The following is an 18,887-nucleotide window of genomic DNA, read 5'->3' as shown; positions in this document are numbered from 1 at the left end:
GCCAAAGGCAGATGATCAACCACTAAGTCACCCAGGTGCCCCAATGTATCCATATCTTAAAGTAATGGTATTACCCCTAATACAGAGAGAATATCTCATGATCAAAATAATCTAATGCACGTGAGAATTTAAAAATCACTTAATGCGTTCTTGCTGTGTGGTCATAATTAAAATGCCTATTGTAGATGATAAAACTAGGAGATATAATTTCCTTCAAAAATTGCTTGTAGTCTTTAGAAAGCTAAAATTCACATGAGTCCACGGAAACTTAAAGGAGTAGATAACAGTAATACACACAATGATACAAAAGGTAGAGGTACTCTGTACTACTAAACATAAGTAAAATGAGAATGTTAATATTTAAGTGAAAATGATGGCTTGTCATTACCAAAGGAACCTATTAACTTTGTAACTTGCTCTTCCATTGAATAGACATTTCCTGATAACACATTAATAAGGGAAATCTGTCCTCATAGGTTAATGTTTGAAATCCACAAATCATACTTCAAAAGTAAAAGAAGGCATTTTCAAAAATCAAACTGTTGTAGTTGACAAACTTTAGATGCTTTGAGGTTAAAAACATTGTAAACACCTGCAATAAATTCCTCTTGAATGTACAAGTGCATATTATTTAATAAAGCAGAAGCTTGTGAATATTCTCCAGATTAAACGTATTATTATGAAAATTTCAAAAATTCAAATTCAAGGGTTTAAATCCATAGTTCTTTACATTTGATATGATTCCTCATTATTAAAAAATAACTGGTGGCACCTGGGTGGCTCAGGTGGGTTAAGCATCCGACTCTTGATTTCGGCTGAGATCATGATCTCAGGGTCATGGGATGGAGCTCCGCCCCCAGCACAGAGCCTGTTTGAGATTCTCATTCTCTCCTTCTGCTTGAAGCCTCAACAGAGCCCTCAGAGAAACTGAGCCCAACTGCCTCTTGGTAAGGTCCCCACCGAAACTTAGCTCAGCAGCTATTCCTAATCCACAACAATTCTCCCCCAGGCCTGCTATCCGCCCTGAAATACCCCCAATAGTCATCTTTCCTCTCAGCACATGACTTTTGCAGTTTTTAAACATGAGCTTCCTGTCTTCATATTCATCCTTTTGATACTCGAGTTTTAACTTCATTTATTTTTTTCCTCCCCAACCTATTCCGATTATATGACCCACAGGTCAATATCCAGATTATTATTTTCCATTGTGTTATGTATGGGTTTCCAAAAGTGTAATATTATTGAGATAGAGACTTTGAAATTCATCAGACACTTACTAATTGTTTCCTCGGACAAGGTAATTAACCTCTTCAAGCTTCCCTTTCTTTGGATGTAAAATATGATAATGTGTATTTCACAGAGTGTGAAATGAGGTAAGGTTTGCACACTTATTAGCTCAGAACTTACCAAGGACTCCAAAAATAGAAATTATTTTATTGTCATTCATTGAATAATTTATGTCAGGCCTAGTTCTAAAATATGTGACGGATAAAATGTCAGACAAACCCAATTCTTTTCCTTCGCGGAGCTGACGCTGGTGTAAAGAAATTGCATGAAACAAATAAGCAAACACTTTAAGAAATTAAGAAAGGATGGTTTCTACAACACAAACAGAGAGATGGAGAAGAAGTGTGTGTGCCATAATTTGCCTTTTTTTCTTAGTCAGCCATCTTTGTTGAAAAACTAAAGTCTTCCTAAGCTGAACGTCTCCTTTGTAGGTCACAAAGTTTGTAGAGACTTTATTTCGGAAGCAATGTCTTTCAATATTAGTTCATTCTGCTCTTTTCCCACCGTGAACACACTGGTTCTCCTTTCATTTTCCCGAAGGAGACATTGGCAATGGTCTCCCTCGTGGTTATTCACATTCACCAGAGTCCAGTAAAAACTACAAAACTACACATTTTCATTAAATTGAGATACTCATAGCTCAGTTCACGTTTTATCATTTTCTCAGTGATATATAAAAATATGTATATAAATGTAAAAATATAAATACATATATTTATACATACATATAAATGTATATAAACATATTTATCAGTGTATCATAACTATATCATATATATATATATATATATATATATATATATATACACACAGAGGGAGAGAGAGAGAGAGAGCGAGAGAGAGAGAGAAATATATTAAAGGCTCCCAGTTACCCAGTTACTCTCAGCCTGGCATCCAAGATTTCCATTTTTTTTCTCTTCTTTCCGGTCATACCTCACAGGCACCGTGTGTTTGGACCACCCACCCCATTTTGCTCTTCCTACAGTGGCCCTGACACTTCTCCATCCCCTCTTCCTTTGCCTCTATAGTTTTCCTTATGTTTCCCTTTTCCCTTTGTTGAGTTGTTTTCCCCTCTTACTGTAATTTGTTCTTAATTCTCTTTGATAATCATTATAAATGCCATTTTTTAAGGGCTCTCCCAATGTCCCAGAGGAAGTATGATCTTTATGATCTTGCTTTTGAGTACTTGTGGCTCTTTGAACGACTGATTAAAAAAGGTAGTAGTCCCCCTCTCTGGTATTTTATTGACTTGGGAAGGCCTTACCTCCCTTCTGCTTGTAAGACCCCGGAAGATTGACCACTGAAATACCAAGAGCACAGAAAACACTGCTCCCTCCTTTACTTAATTACTTTTCTATCATTGATAGTACAAGGTCTGATACAAAGAGTTGCTCAATAAATATTTGCTGAACTGAGTCAATTAAATCAAGGAACTTCGCCTCTAATAAGTGTTACAACGCTCTATAATTTGGACTTTAATTGAGTGTAACTCTGTGATCACGCATACCAGTTGGCCTTTCTGGTCTTCATTTACAGGACACCTTAGCACACATTATTTGTTTTTATTTGTATTTGTAATAATACACATTATTTGTATTTATTTTTATTTGTTTTTATTTTATTTGTATATGATGGTAGAGGCGGGAACTCCCATGACTACTGCCTGGAATTGAATTCCAACCAGGAACTGAGGTGTAGTTAAGAATTCCTCCACAACTTGCATTTAATGAGGGCAGTAATGTATTATCACAAAGAAAAAGTAAGTAAAAGGTTGGTTGACCAGGCACTGTGAGATTGAGATATGCAACCATCCCCTAATTAGAAATCAAGAGAGACTGCATTTCTAGGATTTGGAGGAGGTCACCTCTCAGATATGACCGCAGGCTAACCCACAAGCTGGACCCCAGCAACCAGAAGCTCCTCACCATCTCCCTGCCCTAAAACACAAGTGCTGCCCACCGGTGATTCCCCCCCTCCCGGGGGGGCATTGATTGAGGGGTGCAGCCTTGAGACAGCAAGGTGTTGAGAGCCTCTGGATGACATGCATAAGGGAACTAGGTCCAAGCCTCGTGTAAACTTTTAAGATCCCAGCAGGCGCATTTGGAGGACCATTTGCTTTGTGTGGCTGAAGGCAAGCCTCCTCTATAAGTTCCCTTAGTTTTTTTAGGTTTTATTTATTTATTTATTAGAGAGAGAGAGCGCGAGAACCCAAGCAGGGGGAGCGGCAGAAGGAGAAGCAGGCTCCCCAAGGAGCAGGGAGCCTGACGCCAGCCTCAATCCCAGGACCCTGGGACCATGCCCTGAGCTGAAGGCAGACACTAAACACCCTGAGCCAGCCAGGTGCCCCAGTTCCCTTGCTTGTTACACCTGCCAGCTGCCAACCTGGAGCAGGTGGTTGGGTCTTTCGTGGCCCTCTGTGTGCAGGGGCCAGTGTGCAAGCCCACACTAACTTGACCCCAAATGCACCCCCCCAGGCCCCACCATCTACCACCTCTCCCGCCCCGCCCCAGGAAGCATGTGGGGAATGAAAAACCCATCTGCTCTTCACAGGTTTGTTGGCTTCTTTATTGTGGTCAGTTCCAGCCGCTGAGCAGGGAACCTGTCACTTTAAGGAGAAAATCCCCTTAACCTTGAAGGGAGGAATCAGGTGTGAAAAGCTCTGTTTGATGCATTCAGAGGGATCCTTTTGTAGGTTTATGCTTTCAAATTGAAGACACATGCACAAGTCTGACTCAGGCTCAAGTTCAAAAATATCTACAAACACCACCCGTCTGATGAGAAACAAACATACAGGTCACTTTTTTCCCCCTAAAATAAAATGAATACTTTTTTCACACCCATCAACGTAATGGGGTTTTCTTTAAGGATCCCATCCATACAGGCTGATGAAGGCAGAGTTTCTGGCCACAAAACAAAACAAAATTGTCAGTATATTGCAATTTTTTTTTCCCCTCTGGGATTTTTTTTTTCCTTATGTATCGAACTTGGAAAGATTTTACCAGAGTGCATCTCTGTGGGAATTTGTAAATGAGGGGGACTAGCAGGTGTGTGGTCATGAATTGCTGCAGGCAGGATGAGAAGGGGTGCCTTTTAAAGATGCCACAATCTGCGATCACGCTAAACTTGCTGTGAGCCTGTGCCCTCCCAAACCCTACCCCTAAGGGAGAGGGAATAATGCAAAATACTTCCTTAAGCTGCTGGCAAAACTCTTACTGTTTGGAGCACTCTTGGAGAAGGCTCCTGGGACGAGCAGCGGCATCCTTGCTATCGATTGGCTGGTTAAATAGAGGACTATTAGCTCCAGACAGGCTGGATTGATTACACAGCAGCAGCAGCAGCAGCAGCAGCAAGAACAGGAGCTTAGAGAGAGAGAGAGAGAGAGGGAGGGAGGGAGGGAGGAAGGGAGGGAGGGACGCAAGGTGGGGAGGAGGCAGTGCACGTTTCAGAGCATCACGATGTGACTGCTGCTGCCCTGAGCTCGCTGCCTCCTTCCTCAGTCAACAACTTACTGAGATGCCTTTTCTTTTACAAGAGGCTGTCAGCTTCCAGCAAGAGAGGAAAGACTTCACCTTGGAATAATAGTTCATCTCACTCCTGCATCCTTAAAGAGGATTTTGAAAAGAAAAGAAAAAGAAAACAACAACCAAAAAAGCAAGTCCCCTCTCCGGCCCCACTTTGTTCCAGAAACGAACAGAAAACAGTTCACATGCTCCAGGTAAGGACATTTATTATTAATTATTATTATTATTATTATTAATTATTATTATTTTAAATCTCTGATTGCTTTTTAGTCATTCACAGTAACATATATCGTAGCTTTGCATGCTTTAAAAACTGAGTTTTCGGGGCTGTCTTAGAGTCGATGCCAGGCACAGGCATGTGGATTGAGGAATGTGTTCAGACATGTTTCTATGAATGTGTTTGCGATTTTATCTCCGGGTCCAGATAAGTTTGATTTCTAAGATCACTAGATGGTAAGTTTATACAGCAGGTACTCTGTTTGGAAAAAAAAAAAAAAGGAAGAAAGAAAGAAGCAAAGTACACATGAAAAGGAGCATTTTGGGGGGACAGCCTTAAGATATGTTCACTTATATTGTTCTTAGCTGTTCAACAACTTTAGGGAGAAAATAGCAGATCACCGCAGACGGTGACCGTGTTAACTGTGTACTATCCCATTTCATGCGGACGTAGGAGCTACAGTGCTTCCAGTGACTGTCAGTTTTTTTTTTTTTTTCTGTATCTGTCCTTTGCAATCTTAACTCTTGAACATAAGCATGATGGGTCTTAAATGATGTGACCTTAGACTGCCACCTTATTATAGCTGAGTTATTGGTGGCCTGCATTGGGTCTTAAAGTACTGGGCTAAGGCTAAGAAATGTGCCTCTGGAGACGTGCAGCTCTTCTAGAGTCCATCGCTAGAGCTGCAGGCAGCTCCATCAATATTTTAAGTGTCAGTGATGGTGTATGCTGGACCAGTGTCTGTGAATATAAAGAAACTTTGCACATATTAAAGCCTCTGCTGGGAACGGGATTTTTTTTTTTTCTCTCTTTTAAGGGAAGGAAGCGATTGGATGGCACAGATACAGCAGGCTGGGGCAATGCAGTACTGATGTCGCTGCTTGACCTTAGGTTTACAGGTCGCTGCTAAATGGGCAGCATGGTCATATCAGACACGAATGATGAACTCCATCCCTCCTGGAACGAACATGGTCTATGGCATTTTTGATGTCCACTTATTGGCTTTTGGGTCAATACGGAGAGATATTTTATCCTGAGCTGCTCGGATTGTGGTTTTGAGTGAAGTTTCCTGAGTCACTAATCAAAGATCAAACTGCCAGCTGCGATAGGTCGGCAAAACTTTTTAATATGTTGTTCAGCGTTTCAAATAATAGCAAGATCGCCTGTACCCTGGGGAGCCGGCCTAGCCCAAGTTAGGAATATTACACACCCTGAATGCCTGCATCTGCATCTGTGTTTAACCCTTGCTTGTCTGTTGCATAGAACTACATATGTGAAGAACACGATTTTTCATGACCTCTATTTTGTCTTTTCAGTGTGGGATGAGGTTTGAATGCCTCATAAGAGTATAGATATTATAGCTACCCAGATATTCACATTGACACCACCAGATCGGAAGGAGATAATTGTCATAAAATTTTGTAAAGGGCAGTTTGTCTGAAAGCATAGAAATATGTATTAGAGGATATTTCATATTTTTAATCAAATCATTTTGACAAAACAATTACATGCCTCTCTTTTGAGGACTATGTTCGAAAAATTAATACCAAACTATTGACAGAGGAAGGTGACAAGTGCTGTAGACCAGATATATAGACATATATTCATATGTCAAGAGAGAGAGAGTTTATAAAGAAAGAGTTTATATATATTGCATACATGTGCAAGTATTATATCAAATCCCCACATAGCCTTTGTCATAAGCCTATCATAATGTGGCTTAACTATTGATTTGCATAACAAGAATTATGTTACCTTTTTACCCAATGTATCCAAAATCGTGCTCTTAATCCTTCCATTTTATTGTTTCTACGGTCTGATATATCTCCTCAAAGGAAGGATAAAATTAAGACTTACCCAACTCCTCTACTCGTGTTTAAATTTAATGCACAGTTATTTAAAATTCCATAGTCTTTGTTGCAATAATCTTAGGTGTCTAACCTAGTTATACAGTCCAGTTACCTTATAGCACTTACCGGTGGGTTATATTGAGGTTTTCACCAAGCAGAAAACTAATTCTTAGTTGCATTGTGTGTTTTTTATGAGACCATTAATATTTTAGCATAGGTGGATGTAAGCATCCATACTTTTTTTTTCTATGAACGGGCATGTTTTTCCTTTAGAAAGACTTTTAAAGTCTTTTCTGAACTGTGTGCCTCTTGCACTTATGCATTCCTCTCAGCTTATCCTAAATGTTACTCTCTCTCTCTCTCTCTCTCTCTTCTATCTCTCTCTCTTTTTGTTTTATCTTAAAAATTCTGTAATTACTCCTGTGAGAGATTTAGTTCCCCAATCTTCTTAATAGGATATTGTGCCCTGATTGGAAACAAAATAAATTCATTTTAAAATCACATTTTAGACTTGCAGGCACGTGATGAACATGTCTCCTGCACCCAGCAAGCAGGATCAAGGCTCACAAGTGCTCTAGCGTCATAGAGGCATCACGTATAGCAGCTTCCTTAATCAATCAATTTTCGGTTTTTACTTTTCTTTGCATTTTGGGGAAGGCTCCACTTGACCCTTTATCCTACCTTCCATTTACTCCCATAGTATCAGGTATGGTTGTTGATGACTCACTTGAGCCGTAGTGAACCAAAAAGAATCAAGAGAGTATCTTCTGTTTTTATAGGTATCTGAACCATTAGGGGGCTCTTTCTTCCTACGTTATACTCAGCAAACCACCGAGCGAGATTACACGGCTTTCTTGAAGCATTTTCCCTGTGTTTAGAATATAAGTGCTGCTAGAAGTAGCTTACTTCTCCTTTCCACAGGCAAGCATTTCAGATTCATAAGAATTTCCTTTTTCATGGGAAAGCGAATTTATCCTATGCAGTCTCAATTTATCCTCTCTAGAATTACCTTGTATAATAAAATGCTCTACCTTTGGAAATAACAAAGGTTCACGATAGCGAAGTGACCAGCGTTAGACCCGTTCAAAGATGATGTGTTATGCAGCAAGTATCATGAGAGATGTCAAAGTATGGGAAAGCTGCAGGGAAGAAAGTTCCTTCGCAATCATCTGCAAATATCTGAGAGAGCATGAGTGACTCTGGGCTCACCTGCAATTTGCTTTCAGCAGAAGAGAACAGCAGGCAGCCAAAAGAATATGACTTGTTTTCTGCAAAAATAGACATGGACGAATTGGAAATAATAGGATGCTTTCATGAGCCATATGCATGCAGGGCACGCATTTTTAAATTCTGATTTTTTTTTTCCTTTATCACAGTAAATGAAGTTTTCATGAATATACACAGAGGGTGATGCAGGCAGTCGAGTCGGGTGGGGGGAGAGTGTTTTCCTGCGTCACGTTGAAAGCCAGACTTTCTCACTGAATGGAATCACATCCCTCCCACTGCCACAGCAGCCACAGATGCCCCCGATCGTATAACTTGTTTGGGGATCAGTCAACACTTAATGTCTCTGTGCAGCAGCACTCTAGTTAGTGGGTCGAGGACTTTTATCAAAGGATGCTATCCCCTTGGAAAGACTGAGAACTGGCATGGGCTTGTGAGAGACCTTTCTTTTGGGAAGTGAAAGAGGGGGACGTGTTTGGAGCAGTCAATCGTGGAATTCCAACCCTGCCTTGATCGGCTCCCTGATGTATCAGTGTAAAGAATCGTTGCTTAAATAAGATGAGGAGCTGAACAGGGCACAGGTATTTCCTTTACTGGTATTTTGGAAGTAAGCATGCAAGCATTTTATTCTTTGGAAACCTACATACCTTGAAGAGGGTTAATTTTCAATACAACTAGTTGTGTGGGGATCATTCCAAGTCCTTCTGGAACAGGCTGGTATACACCCGAATGCAGTTCTTTCTCACAAAGTTAGCTCTCAGTAATGTGAATGACCTGGTAATAAGACCTGAATGGGGATCCTCAGGCTACCAGTTTTAGGTAACAAGTATGAAAAATATTTTAAGGGCTTGGTTTCTTCTAAAAAGAGGTCATCTTTCTTTTCTCTTAAAGTTAGAATAGCATGGACAATGGAGAAAAGGGCCGACATTGAAAATAGATAAGTAAATGGGAATGCCTTGGCTGTACATGATTTATGTTGCTGGATTTTACCCAAGAGATAAATATAACGATGCAAGTTAAATATTCATGTTTTCCATTTAACGGTGAAGAAGTGGAAATCATGCCCCTGAAGTGTAGCAGCTCCCTATGTCACATGGTATGAGAGAAATGTGAAAAGCAGGCAAATGAGTAATAGGTAACGACTGATGTAATGGCCTAACATCAAGTTTCCAAAGGAAGCGAGATGGCTCTTTCCTGTTGAGTTTGACCTAATGGGCTAAGATGGATGATGTTAATAATTAGAAAGCATAGGTTTGTTTATATTTATCATTGTTGCACTTACCAATGAACTGAGTTACACTCTCCAAAAGCCCTCCTAGGACTGTTCATCTTTCCGAAACTATATGTGTGCACGGTTGGGTAGAGTTGTCTGTGTGCATAGGGATGTCATTGTTTTTATAGAGGTTGAATTATATGAAAATATAGTCCGTTCTACTGTGTGACATGTGTTCTGTATTTTCCATTCCTACCTTACTATATTATCCTCACTGTTCATCACCCCCCCCCACCATGCATTCACACACATATCCAGACCATTTTATTATCTCTAGATATTTTATATTAGAATTTGCTTAGCTTTGGCCTTAGGTGGATCCATATTATGCCTTTTCTAATGGCCGGTGTATTCTGTCCATTAGACCGTGTCTTGAGTCTGAATTCTTAAACTTTGCTGTTTACTGGCTTCCAGTCGCTCTAAATAGTAAATGAGAGGATTTGGGCGCAGAATCACTGACACTAGTGGAAAATAATGTATTATTAGACCAATGCATATATTTTATTAATTATAGAGTAGATCATATATAGGTAGAAATAAGGACGTTACCTCTTGTCTCAAAGATCTACAAATCCTGCTCATCTCCAGTTATCTACTCACACCCGTGCTTGGCAGAAATCAAGAAAATCATAGACGATCCGATAGTAAACCATAGTGTATAATGACTGGCATTTTAGAGCAGGCGTGGCAAATGGGTTTCCAACATCTATGCCACGTGATTTTTTTTTTAATGAATAGACGTGAATTTTTAGATCGGTATTAGGTTTACCGACAAATAAGCAAGAACACCCATATACGCCCTCACCTCCATCTCCCCTACCCTGCTAGTTTCCCCTTTTGTGATGATCTTGCCTTCCTGTGGGACGTTTATTACAATAAGGAACCATTACTCACAAATCACATTAGCTGAAGTCCGTAGTTGACCTTAGGGTTCACTCTTATTATTGTATATTCCTTGGGTTTTGACAAATGGATAACAACATGTACCCACCATTAGAGTTACGTGTAGAACACTTTCACTGCTCTAAATTCCCCTGTACTCCAACTCTATAGGTTTTTCTCTTTCCCTTCCTATCTTCCCTCCCCTAGAACCTCTGATCTTCCAACTGACTCCATAGTTTTGCCTTTACAAGGATGTCATGTTGTTGGAGTAGTGCAGCAGGTGGTCTTTTCCAAAGGTTGGCTTCTTTCACTTCCAAGATGCCTTTTCCTGTGATTTCTCCGTGTCCTTTGGGGGCTTGGCAGCTCACTTCCTTATATCGCTGAAAAACATCCCATTGTACTTATTCACCAATTTATTTGTCCATTCACCTCCTGAAGATCGTTTTAATTGCTTCAGAGTTTTGACAGTTATGAATACAGCCACTACACATATTTATGTGCAGGTTTTTGTGTGGACATAAGTTTTTAGTTCATTTGGGTAAATATCAATAAGCATGATTGTTTGTTCATATGGTAAGACTATTTAGTTTGCCCAACTGTCCTTGGAAATGGCAATACCATTTCACAGTCCCACCAGCAATAAATAAGAATTTCCATTGCTCCACATCCCAATTTGGTGTTGTCAGTGTTCTAGATTTTAGTTATTCTAATAGGTATGTAGTTTATCTTGCTGTTTTCTTTTCTTTTCTTTTCTTTTAAAGAATTTATTTATTTATTCATGAGAGAGGCAGGGGGGCAGAGGAGAAGCAGGCTCCCTGCAGAGAGCCTGATGTGGGACTCGATCCCCGGACTCCAGGATCATGCCCTGAGCCAAAGGCAGACACTCAACTGCTGGGCCTCCCAGGCATCCCAATCTTGCTGTTTTCAGGAGTGCTTTTGATTTGTAATAACTCCTTCTGCTGTGTGGAGAATAATTCTAAGGTACATCACGGGTCTTCAGGAGACATGGCCATAACTAACTGGTAATGATTCCTTGTCAATGCTTTTTTTTTTTTCTTCTTCTTCTTTTTTCTTTTGCAGAACAGGATGTGTGTGCATTTGGGGGGAAGGCAAAGGAGTCCATATTTGTAACATATTTGCCATTCATCATTTAGGGCTCTGGTGGAATGAATGAGTAAATTAGAGCAATCAAATAATCCAATCCCACATTTGTCAATTATCAAGCTAGCAACAATCACTGTCTATTTTTTTTAAGATTTATTTATTTATTTATTTATTTATTTATTTATTTATTCATGAAAGACAAACAGAGAGGGAAGCAGAGACACAGGCAGAGGGGAAAGCAGGCTCCCTGCAGGAGCCTGTCATGGGACTCGATCCCAGGTCTCCAGGATCACACCCTGGGCCAAGGACAGTGCTAAACCACTGAGCCACCCGGGCCCCCCTCACTGTCTATTTTTAAAGCACTGTGATTGAACTAAGGAGCAGAATTCAGCATTTTATATTCCATAATATACTTTCTAACCATATTTCTCTGGTGGCTAGAAAAGGCTGGCTTCATATCACTTGGAAGAATCCAAAAATCTTAAGGGATGCCTGGGTGGCTCATTAGGCTAAGAATTGGTCTTCAGTTCAGGTCATGATCTCCGAGTCCTGGGATTGAGTCCCTACTGTTGGGCTCCCTCTTCAGGAAGGGACCTGTTTCCCCCTTTGCCTGTAGCTCCACCTGCCTTGTGCATTCTCTCTCTGTCTGTCTCTCTCTCTGACAAATAAATAAATAAAATCTTACAAAAAAAAAAAATCCAGAATCCTTGGGCAGATTGAGACTCTTCATAATCTGGCCTCGGCCAAAATTTCTGACATTATTGCTGATTACTCTGAGCTCAAGCTAAACTGTATTTTCCTTCTCCCCCAAAGTATCCTCAATGTTTGCCTCTGATGATCTTGATTTAATTTAACTTTATTGCCTTCTCCAGAGATTCAAACCTTACCCATCTTTCTACAAATCCTTGAGAATTCCTCTAACTTTAATCACATGAGATCTTGCATTATTAACTAAACATTTATTGGGTCTGTACCATATTCTTCTATTCAAACTGTATGATTCAGAAATAGAAAGAAAATCCTTTATTTTTTTCCAATCCTCAACATGCATTGTCCATGCTACCTATTAATGTCTATGAGTTGAAGGAATAAATTTTTTACATGTTCTTATTAGCACAAAATATGTAAATGATTTTTGAGAATATTTCTATGTCTCCAATTTCCTTTTCATCTTCTGTCCTTTTATTACATATTTTTTTAAAGGAGGGCAATGCTTAAAGGCCTTGTGTTCTAATAATCACATGATGGATGGGTTGATCTTATAAAACTTATATCCATGCCCCTGACCTGCTCTGCACCTACTCTCCTGAAGACTCATTGAAACAACATCCACTTGTATTATGGTAAACTACTATGCATACAACCCTTACAGATAGAAGGCACCTTGGATGGATACGGGGTCGTTATGCAATGTATATCATCAGGGATGTCTCAGAAAATAAAACTTAAAGTATTCGGTAAAAGAGAGCACTTTAAGGCAGAGAGTACAAGGTGGAGATATGTATATGCTCCCTTTTGGGGCATGGATTTGAATTTAAAAGATATTGAAATGAGAGCCAAAGGACTGTGCTGTTTTGCTAACATGCTAATTAAATTTTGGAAGGTTTCTTGAAACAATACAGATATAAAAGTGTATATGAGGCATAAATAAAACCACTGGTTTCTGAAGATGTTTAGGTTCCTAAAAAAGAACAGACTGGAAAAGCATTTAAGATGTCATTGTCCTCCGTGCCACCATCTCCTTTGTGAGTTACTGTGTATGTCGGCACATTTATTCCTTATAAATTGACTTATATTCTGCAATGCCCTTTCTTGACGTTCATTTAATAATTTATTGTGCTTTTAATATTCTTTTTCATAAAGTTTAGTTGTTGGCTGATAGAGGTACCCAGAGTATCATGTCTACCATCTAGTTATCGAATGCTTCTGTCATAAATCAATATAACTTTAACTTCTTGGCCGGAACTAGAGAACTTTTCAATTCGTTGCCAAGAATACTCCTTGATAAACTGTTCCTTAAATCTACTGAGGACAGAACACTGTGACCCATAGCAGCAAAATTATCAGTGAGAACACTAGAAGTTTTCCAGAATAAATTTTCTGAAGCTCGATTTTGAAATTCATTTGATAAAGGGAAAAGGGGAGTGGTGAGATGAATTTCAAATCCAGGTCTTTCTGTCCCTGAAGCACATTAAAAAAAAAAAAAAATCAAATGTCATGTTGTGTCACCTCTTACTCTAGAACCACAGAGAATCTTTTTGTTTGTTGTTAACATCTGTATGCCTGTGTTTCATCTTCTACATAATAAGAAAAATAATGATATTTATCTTCTAGGGTGATCTGAGGGCTCAATGAGATCATACAGGTAAAAAGCTTGAAAAAGTGACTGACATAATCACAGACATAAAAAGAACAGCAGGATTGCTATTTATATTGAATGTTCCTGAATCCACAGTGCTCCCAAAACATCTAACATACCTTCTTACTCTCGTTCATTCCGGCAGTCAAAACACCTCGCTGGGCAGCTAATAGGTGTGACATTTTATTCTTAACTGTCTGAGGGGCTACAAAGACCTATCAAGACTAGATTAGGGGTTTCCCATCTAGGAGACAAGAAATAAAACCATGGCAGCAATTAAACACTTGAAGATTTTGTTTTGACTCCCCAGATTGGCCCTGCATTCTCTATGTGGGGACAGAGGCCCTCGAGACAGCATTTCTTCTCTCCCAGCTGGTTTCCTGTTTGATTCTGGCCAAGAATGTGCTAGAGGGAGGTGGAAGGCAGGAGGATGGCAAAGACCCTTCTCTTTCCTCTGCTTGCTGCTGTTGTCAGCGTGATCTCACAGGGTTCTTCACCTCACCAGCAACAGCTGCTTTAGCCAACATTTGCTTGCTGTTTCCAGGGGCTTCTGATCCTCACAGGACCAGCCTCTACTGCACCCTTGGATGGTCGCACCTGGCAGGCAGTGCCCTCTCTCGGCCACCAAGGGGCATCTTCTCCATTTTTAAGGCTCTTGCAACATTAATAAGAAGTAGCTATCCTTGAGAAAAGAGAACATCTCAAAGATCTTTGTTTTATTTTTTTATTTTTTATTTTTTTTATTTTTTTATTTTTTAGATCTTTTTTTTTAAAAAAAGAGGGAGGCCATTAGAAACAACAAATACCCACCATTTGCTTCAACGTGGATGGAACTGGAGGGTATTATGCTGAGTGAAGTAAGTCAATCCGAGAAGGACAAACAGTGTATGTTCTCACTCATTTGGGGAATATGAATAATAGTGAAGGGGAATATAAGGGAAGGGAGAAGAAATGTGTGGGAGATATCAGAAAGGGACACAGAACATAAAGACTTCTAACTCTGGGAAATGAACTAGGGGTGGTGGAAGGGGAGGAGGGCGGGGGGTGGGGGTGAATGGGTGACGGGCACGGAGGGGGACACTTGACGGGATGAGCACTGGGTGTTATTCTGTATGTTGGTAAATTGAACACCAATAAAAATTAATTTATAAAAAAAATAAAAATAAAAAAATAAAAAAAGAGGGAGGGGAAAAACTTTATAAATTAGAGGTTTGTCCATGTCACTTTTTATAAAACCTTTATTTGAATCTGAAAGAAACCCAGGAATTCTGTTCCCTCAGCCCTAAGGTTGGCAGCTGCTCCCATCATTGACTAACCTGTTTTTACTTTACTGCTTACAACTTGCATTTTTCTGTTCTCCAAGATGCATATTCAACTTTCTGTTAAAATAAGTGTTGTGATTTCAGTTCTCCTGATCCAATAATGACTGAATAAACAGTTGATGCTTGAGGTTGATGCAAGAAGAGTTGACACCAACAATGAGGTGGGATACCGACTTTGGGTCTGGGGAATAGGTTTGATCATGTCCCTGAGTTTGAGCACAATATGAAACTCTGCTACTGGTCAATAGGGCACCGGTAATCTATACAATGTGCGGCGGCTTCCGGATTAGCCGAATAACCAATCATGTTTCCCAGTGACAAAGAATCTTCTAAAGTAAAACTCCAGAATTTCTGTCCTTCATGATTTGTTCGTAATGGTGATTACAAGGCTATAAGATGGAATAATTGTTTTAACCACTCTTGAGAACTTACAGATGAACAAAGGAACAAAACACCTACAGAAACCCATGACTTTAAATTGTTAGATCGAATTATTGCCAGAAAATTAGAAAGCTTTGAAGTCTATCTGAGTGGGTTTGGATTAAGCTGGGAAACTTGAAATCCTTTCTCATTAGCTGAAGAAGCCTTACTTCTTTGGAGAAGATTAGCCTTCCCTTGCTTGATGATCCCCTAATAATTCATTGGAGGGATTTGCCCTGCAAAGGTTGCCAGTTTCCTCAAGACTCACTGTCCTCCTTTATTATCTCCTGACCCATAATAAGAGTCAGAGCTCTTCTAGAGCTCAGTGTACTTGAGAAGAACACATGCAAAATCTGACCTAAGAGGAGGTAACACATCCTTCAAAATAATTGCAAGATTTTGCTAAATGATACCAGCAAAAAGCCAGGGAGTATGTGGAGTAATGTATTCTAAGAGAATTAGACAAAGGATGCCACGATATATTAATGTGTTGGGCTGAGTTTATTATTATGGGCGCACCTAACAGGGACTCTATATTTAATAGGTTTGACTGCCCATCTGAAAGTTGCACTAGCAGTTTCATTGGTAGGTTGACTAAAATATATACTCAACTGTCACCTTCATCCAAGGATGTTGGAATGCTGTGACTTATTTACCATAACATAGAAGAAAGAATGCAAAGACTTGGAGAGATAGGAGTGTTGGAGCAGGTTTATTATGTGCTGTCCCTACTGTCTTCTGACTCCCTCCCCCCTAGAGGACTCAAAGGACACTGTCTTCAGAAGACATTGGAAGATCAGTAAGAGGCCAGGATATGAGGCATTTCAAGAACTACCTCAAACATCAGGGTGGGAGGTGTCACCAGCGAGTCTTCCTTTGTCACCGTTGAGATAAAGCAGTATATCAGACAGAGGGATTTAAGAGTAATAGAAGCCAAGTAGATAAACACCAAGGCTAAGATGATAAAGTTATAATTAAACAATAGGAATAAATTACCAATCAGTATGTTTTGACTTGTAGGAATTCTTGCTATTAGCCAATTGACCATGCTGTTACTACTAGCATTTTACTTAATATATACAACAACACATGTTTTAATGGTCATGATCTCAGGGTCCTGAGATTGAGCCCTGTGTTCTCTCCCTCTGCCCCTACTCCCCCCACCCCCATGCTTGTGCTCCCCATCTCTCTTAAAAAAAAAAGAGAGAGAGAGAGAGAAAAGATATTACTGGTGAAAGAGTCAAGTGAAACTTTGGGAGAATTTTATGCCCTCCAAAATGACAGACATAATACCGTATGCCATAATTACAAATAAATAATTATACAAGTAAGCATAGTAAAGCAAGATGCTTTGCAAAATGTGGGAGACAATAAAGAAGAGGTCAATTATTTTTTCTTTGCTCAATCTGAAAAAGGATCTCAGAGAGCTTGATGTTTGAGTTGTCTCTAAAATGGTGAGAAGAATGAATGAAATAATTGTGGGAAGAGGGAGGATATTCTAAGTGGCCATGGAGGCTCAGGGGAAGTGAATGCAGCCTGGCATGGCTGGGATATGGGGTTACTATGAGGAAACGAGGGCTATTGGCTCTGGAGAAATAAGCAAACAGATTACCAAAGTATAAGATGTATTATGCTCAGGAATATGGGCCTCGTGCATAAGTCTAAATGCTTTTAATTCATGAAGTAATATGGTCTGATTTGCCTAAAATATATAAATAGTTCTCTTAAACATTGATAATAGAAGAATACATGTACTCAGGGTCCTGCCTGTAACTGCACAATGTGGGGAAATATAATGGATATAAGCTTCTTTACAGGCCTTGCTCATCTTAAATTGTAGCCTGAGTCTGCTGAGAGTTCCATTTTGTTTTGGCTAAAAACAGGAGTGTACGGAGCTCTGCTGGGACCACTTCTCTATTAGGTCTAATATAAATGAATGAGTTGCCTAAAGCAATCGAACTTCCTCAACATACTAGTTGGTGGGATCCCCGGGTGGCGCAGCGGTTTGGCGCCTGCCTTTGGCCCAGGGCACGATCCTGGAGACCCTGGATCGAGTCCCACATCGGGCTCCCGGTGCATGGAAACTGCTTCTCCCTCTGCCTGTGTCTCTGCCTCTCTCTCGCTCTCTCTCTGTGACTATCATAAATAAATAAAAAAAAAATATAAAAAAAAAACATACCAGTTGGTATTTTATGCATGCAAGCACACTTTGGATCTGTCACAACCAGCTACTCAACTGAGGCTTGTGATTGGGTATCTGAACTTACAGCAACAGAAGGTTTTCAAATCCAATGAATGCTAATTACAAAGATATTCACTAGCATTTCAGTAGTCTACTAATTTTATTTCATTTATTTAAGAAAGTTGACCTTCTTGTCAATAATTAAATGGAGGAGTATCAAAGAGAGACTCAAGACCTGTGGATGCATATTCAAAAAATAATAAAAAAAAAGAACCCATTCTCTCAATGATTTTAAGGGTACCTCAGAATGTTCCTCCAACAAGCAAAAAACTGTTGTTTCAACTTCGAAACTTTGGACTCTGTTTAGGCGATATCTTCATGTAAGTACTTTCACAACCTTAAGGTGAGAACACACTTTCTGTTGATGCCACTCTGCTTTACCCCACATGACCCTGCCCACGCTTTGTCAGCTGTATAGTAGTAGGAAAATAAGAATATTATTTGTTGGGCAGCCCAGGTGGCTCAGCAGTTGAGCATCTGCCTTTGGCCTAGGGCGTGATCCTGGGGTCCTGGGATCGAGTCCCACATCCGGCTCCCTGCAGGGAATCTGCTTCTCCCTCGACCTGTGTCTCTGCCTCTCTCTGTGTGTGTCTCGCATAAATAAATAAATAAACAAACAAATAATAAATATCTTCAAAAATATATTATTTATTGCAAAGTCATCTGCATTTTTGCTCTCCGGCTAAAGAATAGTGTACTAATAATCACCTCAGCTGAAGTCAGACCTTCTGGCCACTTTGGAATTTGGTTTCCTAGGCATTGTAGAAAGATTGTTCAAGGTTAGAGTAGAACTGAGATTAATTAGGAGCTTGTTAGAAATGATAGAAGTAAACCAAAGTTAGCCAATTTAGTATCTGCATTTTTCGCAATATCCCCGAGTGATTCATAGGCACAGTAAAGATAGAGAAGTATTTAAAAAAAAAAAAAAAACTAAAAAAAAAAAAAAAAAAGATCGAGGAGTATTAAACAAAATTAGCTAACCTATGAGGTAAACCTATTTTTTATTCTTTGGAGCTCATATGTTTTTCTATTTTTACATAAGCATTCTGACTTAATTTTTGGTAATCATGCCTTTATGTTTTTCATATTATTAAAAATTAATTAATAAGCCATTTTACATTTTGCTTGACAATTGAGGTATATAAGACTGTTCTAAAGTGTTTCCTCAAATATTCTCCACTTTGAT

Source organism: Nyctereutes procyonoides, unplaced genomic scaffold (genome assembly GCF_905146905.1).
Source record: "Nyctereutes procyonoides isolate TBG_1078 unplaced genomic scaffold, NYPRO_anot_genome, whole genome shotgun sequence".
Lineage (NCBI taxonomy): Eukaryota > Metazoa > Chordata > Mammalia > Carnivora > Canidae > Nyctereutes > Nyctereutes procyonoides.
Note: the sequence above shows the minus strand (reverse complement) of the source record.